The sequence below is a fragment of the Canis aureus genome, chromosome 34 (genome assembly GCF_053574225.1).
Source record: "Canis aureus isolate CA01 chromosome 34, VMU_Caureus_v.1.0, whole genome shotgun sequence".
Taxonomy (NCBI): domain Eukaryota; kingdom Metazoa; phylum Chordata; class Mammalia; order Carnivora; family Canidae; genus Canis; species Canis aureus.
This window is the reverse complement of record NC_135644.1, coordinates 1,256,758-1,268,324: the sequence shown is the minus strand read 5'-3', so window position 1 is coordinate 1,268,324 and position 11,567 is coordinate 1,256,758. Positions and strand designations below refer to the sequence as shown.

General features: G+C 44.0%; 1 long non-coding RNA gene across 3 annotated transcripts in view; it reads left to right on the top strand.

Annotated features, from left to right (window-relative positions):
- Positions 1-9,010: 9,010 nt before the first annotated feature.
- LOC144304957 (uncharacterized) overlaps positions 9,011-11,567 on the top strand; it is a 69,223-nt gene continuing 66,666 nt past the window's right edge. The window contains exon 1 of one of the 3 annotated variants that reach the window (XR_013371970.1): positions 9,011-9,228. This is a non-coding gene — a long non-coding RNA (uncharacterized LOC144304957). Of the gene's footprint in view, positions 9,229-9,305; positions 9,491-9,515; positions 9,697-11,567 lie in introns of those variants that run through there. The other 2 variants (XR_013371968.1, XR_013371971.1) reach the window with 2 other exon arrangements.

Below are 11,567 nucleotides of genomic sequence, written 5' to 3'. Positions count from 1 at the left end.
CACATTTGAAGATTACAAGGTACTTCCTTCTTAGAAGATCCCTCTGTTGGTGTTTTTCCTGATGTATCCTCATATTAGATTACATTATTTATCTTGGCAGGATTGTTACAGGAATAATCCTATGTTCCCATTACAGTCTATCAGTTTGCACATGATCTTAATTTTTCCTATTATTAATGAGTCTGTTTTAATGAGAACAGGCATTCTTGCTTATTTCCAAGTTTACAGGAAAAGTTTTCAACATATCATCATTATTTATGGTATGTGCTCTAGTCTATGAGGATATAAGCTGAAACATTTGTAAAATTATAGAATTTTTATTCAATTTATAGTATGCTGGGCATGAAAGGATATTGGATTTTTCAAATACTTATCTTGCATGTATTGAATTCATTGTATGATTTTTCTCCGCTCCATTAACATGGTGAGTAATATTGATGGTTTTCAAATTGTTAACTACGTTTATATTACAAAGAGTATGATCCATTGTCCTTATCTATGTCTTACTGGATTTAGGGATAATATTTTGTTTCGAATTTTTCATTATCCATATTTGTGAGACAGATTTGCCCAATTTTTCTCCTAATCTTCTTGTCAGGTTTTGATGTCAAGGTTATGCTCACTTTATATAATGAGTTTGGAAGTTTTCCCTCTTTTCCTATTCTCTGGGAGAATTTGTATATGATTAGTAGCTTCACGTATGGAACCATATGGCCTGGAGTTTGTTGTGAGAGGTTTTTAATTATAGATCCAAATTACTTGAAACTAGATGGGACTATCTTTCCCTGTATTGGGGAAAAAAATAAGAAAAAAAAATTTAAAAAGCAGATCCTGAGACACAGACTTAGATGATGGTAATTTAATTTGTATCCCATAAAACAGGAGTGAGGGAATTAAGAGAGAGGAAGAGGAAAATCAATACAGAGTTGCATAATCAAGCTGTTAGTTACTCTGAGTACCTGAGGTACGGTTCCCTGGAAACTATTAAGTAGGTATGAAGAGTGCACCTCAGAATTGTCTGCCTTAGTTCTGGAAATGAAAAATGTTCCTTCGTTAGCTCTTACGCAGCATTGGTTGAGGCTCGTCCCATGGAATGTTAACTTCCTCAAACTTGTACTTCTGAGTTGTATATACTTGGGAGCCTACAAGAAGGTCAACTAAGTGGAGGTGAAGCAGGACAGTAGTTAAAGCAAGCATTTTTCAAATTTTCTATTTTATCTTGTGTCAATTCTACTATAGTATAACCAAGCCCCCGCACCCCCCCCCCAAAAAAAAAACCCTTTTGGTATTATGAATTTTCTCTTTTAGATGTTTATTTGGGATTTTGTAAATTTTGGCTTTTGTTCTTATTATTGCATCCCTTCTATTTCATAGTGTTTAATTTTTTTCTCAGTATTTGACATAGATATTTAGAAACTATATAATAGGCCTCTCCCATGACCCCAGTGCAGCTCTTTCCACCCCCAGGTCCTATCCCTGAGCTTTAATAAAATCACCTTTTTTTTCACCAAAGACATCTTAAGAATTCTTTCTTGGCTGTTGGCTTTGAGCCCTGATGTCTTTCCTACATCACCAAATATATCATCTTCTTTTTTGTTGAATTTGCATGCATTTTAAAAGCTTGCTTTCAATATTCTGGTATTTTTGTATTTAAAGTGTGTCTATTATCAGCAGCATGATTTTTTTTAATAATTTATTTATTTATTTGAGAGAGATAGTGAGGGAGAGAGAGAGAGCAGCAACCGGGAGAGAGGCAGAGGAAGAAGGAGGAGCAGACTCTCCGCGAGCAGGGAGCCTGACGCCGGGCTCAATCCCAAGACCTGAGATCATGATCTGAGCCGAAGGCAGATGCTTAACTGACTGAGCCCCCAGGAGCCCCATGATCTTAATCTGATGTTTCTTTCATTTGAAATACAGTTGATCTTTGAACAACATGGGGACTAGAGGCATTGACCCTTGCAAAGTTGAAAATCTGCATGTAACAGTTGACTCCCCCAAATTTAACTACAAATAGACTATTGACCAGAAGCCTTAAAACAAATAGTTCCTTAGTACGTATTTTGTCTTATGTAGTATATACTGTATTCATACAATAAACTACAGAAAATAAAAAAATTAAGAAAATCATAAGGAAGAGGAAATATATTTACATTACTATAGAAAAAAATCCATGTACAAGTAGACCCATGCACTTCAAATCCATGGTGTTCAAGGGTCAACATATTTGGTTCAATTGCATTTATTGTAGTTACTGGTATATTTTGTTTAAACCTAGCATCTTGCTAGATTTTTGCTCTTTGACTCACCTGATTTGTGTTCCATTTTACCTCCTTTGTTACTTCTTCACATAGTGACTATAGACTTGAGGTTTTTTTCCTACTGTCTTGATTTTTGAATAACCTTTAACAATTTTTAATAATGATACTAGAGATTTCATGTCATATCCCTGATGCATTCCTATTAGATATATGCATCGGTACTTTTATCACTTGTCAGAGAGAGAAAAGACACTGGAACATTTTACTTCCACTTATCCTTTACCTATTAAAACTTATTTTGTATATTTTAACTTTTTAGTATTCATGAAGGAGCAGAAATCATCTAGACCCAGTTTCCTTTACTTGAATTTCTGAATCTCAAAATATTTTTGAGTTTTTCTTTGTTTTATTAAATTCAACAATAGCTAACTGGAGGGGATTTTGATCCTAAATGTAGAATGGCTCCATAACAGAAGTCTGAAACATAATATACTGAGTTTGAGACTCAGCAATAAGGAGAAGCTGGAAGGGCTGCCAGGAGACTTAGTAGATGCTGGAACATCCTCAATGTATTTCTTGGTGAATTTGAGTGTGTTGTAGAAATAGGTATCACTGACATGATATAGAGGATTGTGACTAAAAGCCCCATACAGTTCATTCTCATGGTGTCTACAAGGATTATTTGATAAACTGAACCATATAACATTTAGTACTTTCAGTACTAAATCAGAATGTGCATTAGGCCTTGATCAGCATGAAGAAAACATAACCCTAAATTGTTCATTATCCCTATGGCATAACTTCAAGTTCATCAGTAATCTGTTTGAAATCATAATTATTGACATTATATCTTATTCCCATTTCTACCTTTTCCCTTTCCCTTTAAATAATTGAGGCCAAATAATGTCATACAATTAATAAAACAATGAAAGAGGTTACTCAAGTAAATGGCCCTTTAAAATCACTTCTATATATATCTCATATGTTAGACATGTGAATTCTTGAAAGTAGAAACTCAAGCTCCTCTTAAACTAGATAAATATTTGAAAATTATTCTTTTGCAAGCACAGTGTGAACACTTTCCAATCTCTTTCTGACATTGGTTTCTTTTGAAGAACTGAACAGATTCAGGTATACACATTAATAAGACAAAAATAGACAGCCGCTCTACTGACTCATTTATAGCGAAAAAGTAGGATCTTGATAATCATAAAATAAAACCAAGCAAAATCATAAAAGCAATAGCATTATTCGAAGAGTTAAGAAGTAGAAAGTTTTGCTTCAAAAGCTAAAGAATATCACAAAACTTTACATGGAGTCTATTAAAATTTTAGAGGAAAGATGTATTGTTCAGGAAAGAAATCATGTTTTAAAAAATCACTTATCTTCCACTATCGGAACAGATTGTGTATTGTTCTGCGTTGAATAACTGAGTAGTAAAGCAAGTCTTTGACCTCTTTCCATTCCTTAAGTTTCTCTTATTTGGTGACAGTGAAGCAGAAATTCTAATTAAGCTAATCAAAAAGCAGTCTGGGATGATGAATTTTGTTTACAGAAAAACTAGTGAAGCTGCACTGGTCAGAGAATGAGTCATTATCTGGTAAAAAAAAAAAAATTAGTCAATCGGATGAATTTCTCTGTCAATAATACTCAGAACATCTTTCAGTGATTAAAGTTTCCTCCTTCCCTTTCAGCAGATCTTACGGTTGTGCCGTCTGTTTGAAGGAGACACGGCGTTGATGTCTACGCAGCTCATGCTTAGCTCATGCGTTTTTCACGGATAGATTTTCCTGAGTCATAACATCTCTCAAGTGGATTAAATTTTGGTGAACCCTTCCTTCCAATTCTGCAGAGTACTCAGGAGGCAAAGCATGTTTCTGAGAAAAGGTGCCCCTTTTAGGTCCATGAAACAAAAATAGGTTTATGATGAAAATTGGAAAGGAACGGAGTTCAGAAAGAGCAGCAAAGATGGGGGTTTCGTCACGTGGAGTTTTTCTTGTAGGAACTCTTGATTTCCAGAGTGTTTGATGCGTCTTGTTTTATTTCCAGTGCATTTTATAACTGTAAAGTAGTCATTACATTTTGATCAAAAAATAAATTAAATAAACAAATAAGTAAATAAGTAAGTAAGTAAGTGTCTCGCATCGAGCTGACCGGTCCACGGCTGCTCAGGCAGCAGGCCGCAGGAGCAGTTGTGAGAGCAGCACACGAGGGTGACCTGTTGGGCACTGCGGCCGCCCCCCTCCCTCCCCTCCTCCCATTCAGACTCACAGCAGGCACGTTTGGAAGTAGCTGGTTCCTCATTTTGGCCAACGAGTCCTACGTATTTGATTGCTGAAGCCAGGACTTGGTGTTCCCTGGCAGCAGCAGGAACTCCTGGAACCTTCCCCTTGGTCTGACACCGAGGCCAGTTCCCCGGGCAGCACAGCTCCCCGCTCGTCCAGGGTCCCCGAGTGATCGCAGTAAGCAAAGGCCTGTGACGGATGCGGAGCATAAATAAGAAGCAAATCTTTGTTACTTTACGCCTCTCAGGTACCGGAGTTGATTGCTGTTGCCCCAGTTCTCCGCTCTAGCCCGCAGCCCCCGTGATTCTCAAGCCGGGTTTCTGTTCTTTAGAGCACGGTACTCTGTTTTGCAGACACAATGGCATACTGTTTTGATGGAGAGATATTGTGTGTCAAGGGCTCCAATTTCAGGTGAATTTACCGTCCCCAAAGCACCTATATATCTTTTTTTTCGCATTAGTTCAGCTTCTTGTTTCTTTGTACCGAGTAAAGTTAAATTTTTGAATAGTAGGCTTGGTGCAGTCTTGCTCTGAGTGTGATCATCAACAGCACCACGACTAGTGAGTCTGCTTATTAAAATGTAAATTCCCCCAAACCTCATGCCAGAACTATTGAATTTGAATCACAAAAGAGTTGAGATTGTACAGGAAAATCAGCATTTTAAACAAGTTCTCCAGCTGTTTCTAGTATATAGTCGATGTTTGAGAATCGCTGCATTATGGAATATTTTTATACAAAAAATGATTGCATTTATTTAGAGCACTAACGTATCAGCCAACTGGTGTAATTTCTAGTATTAGGAGGACTGATGATTGATAAACTTATAAAACTTGATCGATAAACAGTATTTTATATGCTAAATGGGCTATCATTCTTTTCATAGTCCTGAAAATTGGAACAGTTTTGTCTTATTTTTTGCCTGCAGACTAATCGTTAAATTGTTTCTGTGTCTTTCTGTATCCAAAGAATTCAAAGTGGTGATCATGTCAAATTTACATGAAAATATAATCAGTCCTGATTCAGGTTTTTTTCACCTGTGAGTTGTCAGATTAAGATAGTCCTGTCATTTTCATTGTAAGAGATGGAAGTAAGTTGCTCCTCATTCTTCCATTTTCAAACTATTCTGAAAATAGTTTGGGGACCTCAGTATGATGGCATCGTGTAAATTGATGTCGGTCTATCACGGCACAGTCTGAAAAATTATTTTGTTTATTACACAAATCAAATTATGGCTTCATCATAATTGTACTACACGTTTGCAAGGAGAATCTACATTATTGACACCTAGGATCTCCATTGGCCTCAAAGTCATCATTTTCAACTACCATGAGATTGACTAGTGATATTTTATTGGTCGGGAAAACAAATATATTTTTGCAGTTTAAGATGTTGTGATAGACACAGATATAGTCTATTTACGTGCTATATATTGACATTCTAAGATATTTTAAAGGGAAGTAATCAATAGCTAAGTGAATGTATTTAAGTGAATCTGAGAAAAAATCCTCATCAAGTACAGTGCCTCTCTACCCCTCAAATTAGCATCCAGATGAAGTTGTCGTCCTTTCTTGTGGAACCGCATAATACTTAACACTATTTTAAAAAATCCTTTATGTAAGTTATCTCACGTAATTTTCATATGTACTATTTCTTTTTTTTTTTTTTTAAGATTTTATTTATTTATTCGTGAGAGACACAGAGAAAGAGAGGCAGAGACACAGGCAGAGGGAGAAGCAGGCCCCATGCGGGGAGCCCGATATGGGATTCGATCCCAGGACCCCAGGACCATACCCGGGGCTGAAGGCAGCGCTAAACCGCTGGGCCACCTGGGCTGCCCCATATGTACCATTTCTACCTCCATTTTATACATGAGGAAACTGAGGCTCAGAGACATTAAGTAAATGTGTCAGTTGGTTTATTTTTTCACTGTTCAGCTTAGTCATTCACTAAGCTTCTCTATTCAGATTGGAAACTGATAGAAGAATTATTCTACAGATTATCACTGATGCTTTGAATTGGCAGTTTTAATGTTACATTAAATACATAGAAGTTGTGTACTTTTTATACACAAGAAAACTGTATAAATATATCCCAGATAAAAATAAGTTAAAAAATGTATTTCTGGTCATGTTTTACAGGAACACTGATCATACAGTATGAATTTATTTTTTCATGATCTACTCATTGATTTTTCTGAGCATTTAACAAATACATAAAAAGAATTCCTGGCATGTACCAGACAATGTTTTATGCGTTAGATATACATTGGTGAACAAAACAGCAGTCTTTCCCTCAAGGATTTTGTATTCTAAAGAGGCAGTGATCGTTGAAGGCAGACATTAATGATACACACAATTAATTATATCTATTGCATGTTACAAAATTATAAAAAGGAAGAAAAGCACAGCAGGGCATACTGAATTAGGAATATTGTGGGTGGGCGGTGAGACTGAAATTTCAAATTAGAGCGCTCCAGAATATTCACTGGATGATCCACTGACGGTGAATATTGAGCAAACACTTGAAACAGGCTTGGAGAAACAGGTTCTATGAAAATATTACATGTCTTGTCCTATCAAAGCTAATAAGCATATTTAAAGATATCTAAATACTACTGCCTCTCGATTTCTAAATTCGCATATACATTGCTTCTCAAAATGTAACCTCTATAAAATAAGAATACACATGACCAAAGTTTGTGGCTTATAAGATTACAATTCCTAATTGGGTAAGGGGCGGACATAACATGGTTGTGCGAAAAATTCTGTTGATTGTGGGAAGGATAAGAAGGAGCCAGCATGGGAGTATCTTAGATCCCCTAAAATACGGGTAAATCAATCCAGTGTAAGTGCCGCAGCTCAGCAGTTGGGTAAGGGAGCTTTGGAGCTGGATCCAAGGGTTTGCACTCCGGTTTAGCCGGGTCGTGTCATTACTGCCAAGTTATTTAACCTCTCTGTACTTATCTCCTTATTAGCAGAAAGAGGTAATGATGGTATTTATGTCACAAGGTTGTTGTGAAGACTGCAGCACCTATAAATTCAAGGCCTTTAAATTCTCTGGCACATTGAAGTGCTTTATGCGTGCTGCCTGTACATGGCCTTGCCCACAACCCTGAAAAATATAATCTTGCATCCAGCAGATTAGAATTATGATCTTCCTCGGAATATTTCCACTTCTACAGAAGCATCATTTCATATAATTATCTTTTTCTATTTGGGGAGACTTACAGAGAGACTTTTAATTTTCTCTCGATTGTTCTGTGATTTTGTGTATTGTAACGTGTCTTTGGTACTGTAAAGTTTTAGGTTCATGAACGTACTCTTACACTGATTGTCTCTTGAGAAGAAGATTGGGTCTATTTCATCCTTGGCTTGAAGGATGCAAAATGTCTAACGAAGTTAGTATTTATGGGAATATAATATTTTATGATTGGAAAATAAACAGCTAGCTGAAAATAAACTCATATTAAAATGAGTACAAAATAAGGTACTGAGACAAGATACTGAAATAAGTTAACTATTGAACTTTCTTCCATGATCTAAATGCTAATAAATTTCTTTTAAATAATTCAAATTCTATAAAGCACTCAAAAATAAATCAGAGGCTTCTGAATTTCTTGTTCACTTAAGTATCTTCCCTATTTGTGATTCTAAAAACGCATGAATCACTTGATCAATGTTGACAGATATTCCATTAAGAAGTCTCAGCATTTATGAAAGGTGTTTATATCTAGATTTAAAAAAAACCCATAGCAAGAAAAATATTATTTCCATTAGAACATGTCTGTTTAATAAACCATTTTTTTTTAATTTTCTCGTATAACTTATTTATTTTGGTGGAGGGAGAGGCTCAGAGAAATTGGGAAATGACTTAGTCACATTAAAGGAAATCAAGTATTCCTATCAGGAAATCTATAAACTTGTATAATAAGACCATGTTACAAAATTATGCCATTGTCTGATAAGGATTAAAATATTCTGTACATTTCGAATGAATGTGACATCGTAAGTCAAGTGAACAGTGTCTAGAACAAAGAAGGGTTACTACCACTAATCTTAAGTATTAATACGTATCTTTGGTGGTGAAAATATAAACCACTCTACCATTGAGGGTAGGAATTTCTAGTCAGAAAATAAAAATTGGAGGCATCCAGTAGCAAGAATCAGCAGTGAGTGCAAGATGGTTGTAATGTTTTGCTGCCTAAATATTTCCAGGAAATACGACTTAATAACGGACACATGTAGTCGTCAGGATGCTTGGAGGGACTCTTGGTCAGGGAGGGGCTGTGAGGACCTCGGGGACACGGGCTGCGGGGACTGAGGAGGGGTAGGAGGAGGGGGAGGAGGAGGGGGAGGGGGGGACGTGGATGACTACCTGGGCGGGCTGACCCAGGGCACCGGAAGTGGCTGGAACACCCAGGGGGTCGGGGTGGGTCTGACCCAGGGCGCTGGAAGGGGCCCAGAACACCCAGGTGTAGAGGGGGGGTCTGACCCAGGGTGCCGGAAGTGGCTGGAACACCCAGGTGTAGAGGGGGGTCTGACCCAGGGCACCGGAAATGGCTGGAACACCCAGGGGGTCGAGGTGGGCCTGACCCAGGGCACTGGACGCGGCCTGTAACACCCAGCTATAGGGGTGGGGGCCTGACCCAGGGCCCCGGAAGCGCCTGGAACAACCAGGGGGTCGAGGTGGGTCTGACCCAGGGCGCCGGAAGTCGGCCGGGACACCCAGGTGTAGAGGGGGGGTCTGGCCCAGGGCACCAGAGGCGGGGCCGGAACACTCAGCTCTAGGGGGGGGTCTGACCCAGGGCACCGGAAGTGGCTGGAACAACCCAGGGGGGTCGAGATGGGTCTGACCCAGGGCCCCGGAAGCAGGCCCAGAACACCCAGCTCTAGGGGTGGGGGTCTGACCCAGGGCCCCGGAAGCGGCTGGAACAACCAGGGGGTCGAGGTGGGTCTGACCCAGGGCGCCGGAAGTCCGCGGGACACCCAGGTGTAGAGGGGGGTCTGACCCAGGGCACCGGAAGCGGCCAACTCCCAGGGGGTCGAGGCGGGTCTGACCTCCACAGGTGTCTGACCGAGGCGCCCTCCGTGTGTGATGATTTTATGGCAGAGACACAAGGTTCAGGGATGGAATAAGACGACAGAAGATACAAAGTGAGGAGCGCCCAGGAAAGAGGCGGGGGTCAGGGTGCCTGCGTGACTCGCGTGGGCTCACCTGTCACTGACGACCGCGCAGGGCTCCGTCTGAGGTCACGGCATCCGCGCTGCAAGTGGAACCTACTTAAAAAAAAAAAGAAAGAAAGAAAAAGAAAAAGAGAAAAAGGAAAGGAGCTCGTGGTAACTAGGAGGGGGGGAGACCCGGATGCACACACGCAACAGGGGGTGTGTGTGTAAGGTTGAAGGAATAGCAGTAATTTAAGAATAAAAGAGTCATGGGGACGGCAGCAAGACACGGGGTGTTACGGGCCGTCCCGAGGTGACCAGTGCGGGGGACAATGCCAAGGTCTGTTCTAATTTCCTGGGATTTCGGATGGAAACCGCCCCCCGAGTCCCAGGTGGTAGTAACGACCGCAGAAATTAAGGGGAAAGGGGACCCTCAGACTTTGCCGAGCAAGAGAGAGCATCTGTGTGACGGGAGGGGAGGGCGCATCGGGGAGGCCGAGGCGGGCGGAGTCCGGGCCCCCGAGATGTTAGGGTGTAGTTTGGGACTCAGGCTTCAGGTCGGGCCCGAGGGCTTGGGGTGCCGCCGGGGGTGAAGGCGGAAGGGGGTGACCCGGGAGGCTGCGGGCGGAAGTGCAGGCCTCAGGGCCTGGGGAGGCGGAGGCCGTAGGGCCTGGGTCCTGCGAGGGCGGCCGAGGGCGCCGGGTGGAGGCCGCGGGGCTCAGCAGGTCCTGGCTGGAGTGGAGTGTGGGGCGCAGGGGTGAAGGCGGAAGGGGGTGACCCGGGAGGCTGCGGGCGGAAGTGCAGGCCTCAGGGCCTGGGGGAGGGGTGGAGGCCGTGGGTCCTGGGCCCTGCGAGGGCAGCCGGGTGAGGGCCGCGGGGCTCAGCGGGTCCTGGCCTAGTGGAGTGTGGGGCGCAGGGGTGAAGGCGGAAGGGGGTGACCCGGGAGGCTGCGGGCGGAAGTGCAGGCCTCAGGGCCTGGGGAGGCGGAGGCCGTAGGTCCTGGGTCCTGCGAGGGCGGCCGAGGGCGCCGGGTGGAGGCCGCGGGGCTCAGCAGGTCCTGGCTGGAGTGGAGTGTGGGGCGCAGGGGTGAAGGCGGAAGGGGGTGACCCGGGAGGCTGCGGGCGGAAGTGCAGGCCTCAGGGCCTGGGGAGGCGGAGGCCGTAGGACCTGGGTCCTGCGAGGGCGGCTGAGGGGCAGCCGGGTGGGGGCCGAGGCCGCGGGGCTCAGCAGGTCCTGGCTGGAGTGGAGTGTGGGGCGCAGGGGTGAAGGCGGAAGGGGGTGACCCGGGAGGCTGCGGGCGGAAGTGCAGGCCTCAGGGCCTGGGGGAGGGGTGGAGGCCGTGGGTCCTGGGCCCTGCGAGGGCAGCCGGGTGAGGGCCGCGGGGCTCAGCGGGTCCTGGCCTAGTGGAGTGTGGGGCGCAGGGGTGAAGGCGGAAGGGGGTGACCCGGGAGGCTGCGGGCGGAAGTGCAGGCCTCAGGGCCTGGGGAGGCGGAGGCCGTAGGTCCTGGGTCCTGCGAGGGCGGCCGAGGGCGCCGGGTGGAGGCCGCGGGGCTCAGCAGGTCCTGGCTGGAGTGGAGTGTGGGGCGCAGGGGTGAAGGCGGAAGGGGGTGACCCGGGAGGCTGCGGGCGGAAGTGCAGGCCTCAGGGCCTGGGGAGGCGGAGGCCGTAGGACCTGGGTCCTGCGAGGGCGGCTGAGGGGCAGCCGGGTGGGGGCCGAGGCCGCGGGGCTCAGCAGGTCCTGGCTGGAGTGGAGTGTGGGGCGCAGGGGTGAAGGCGGAAGGGGGTGACCCGGGAGGCTGCGGGCGGAAGTGCAGGCCTCAGGGCCTGGGGGAGGGGTGGAGGCCGTGGGTCCTGGGCCCTGC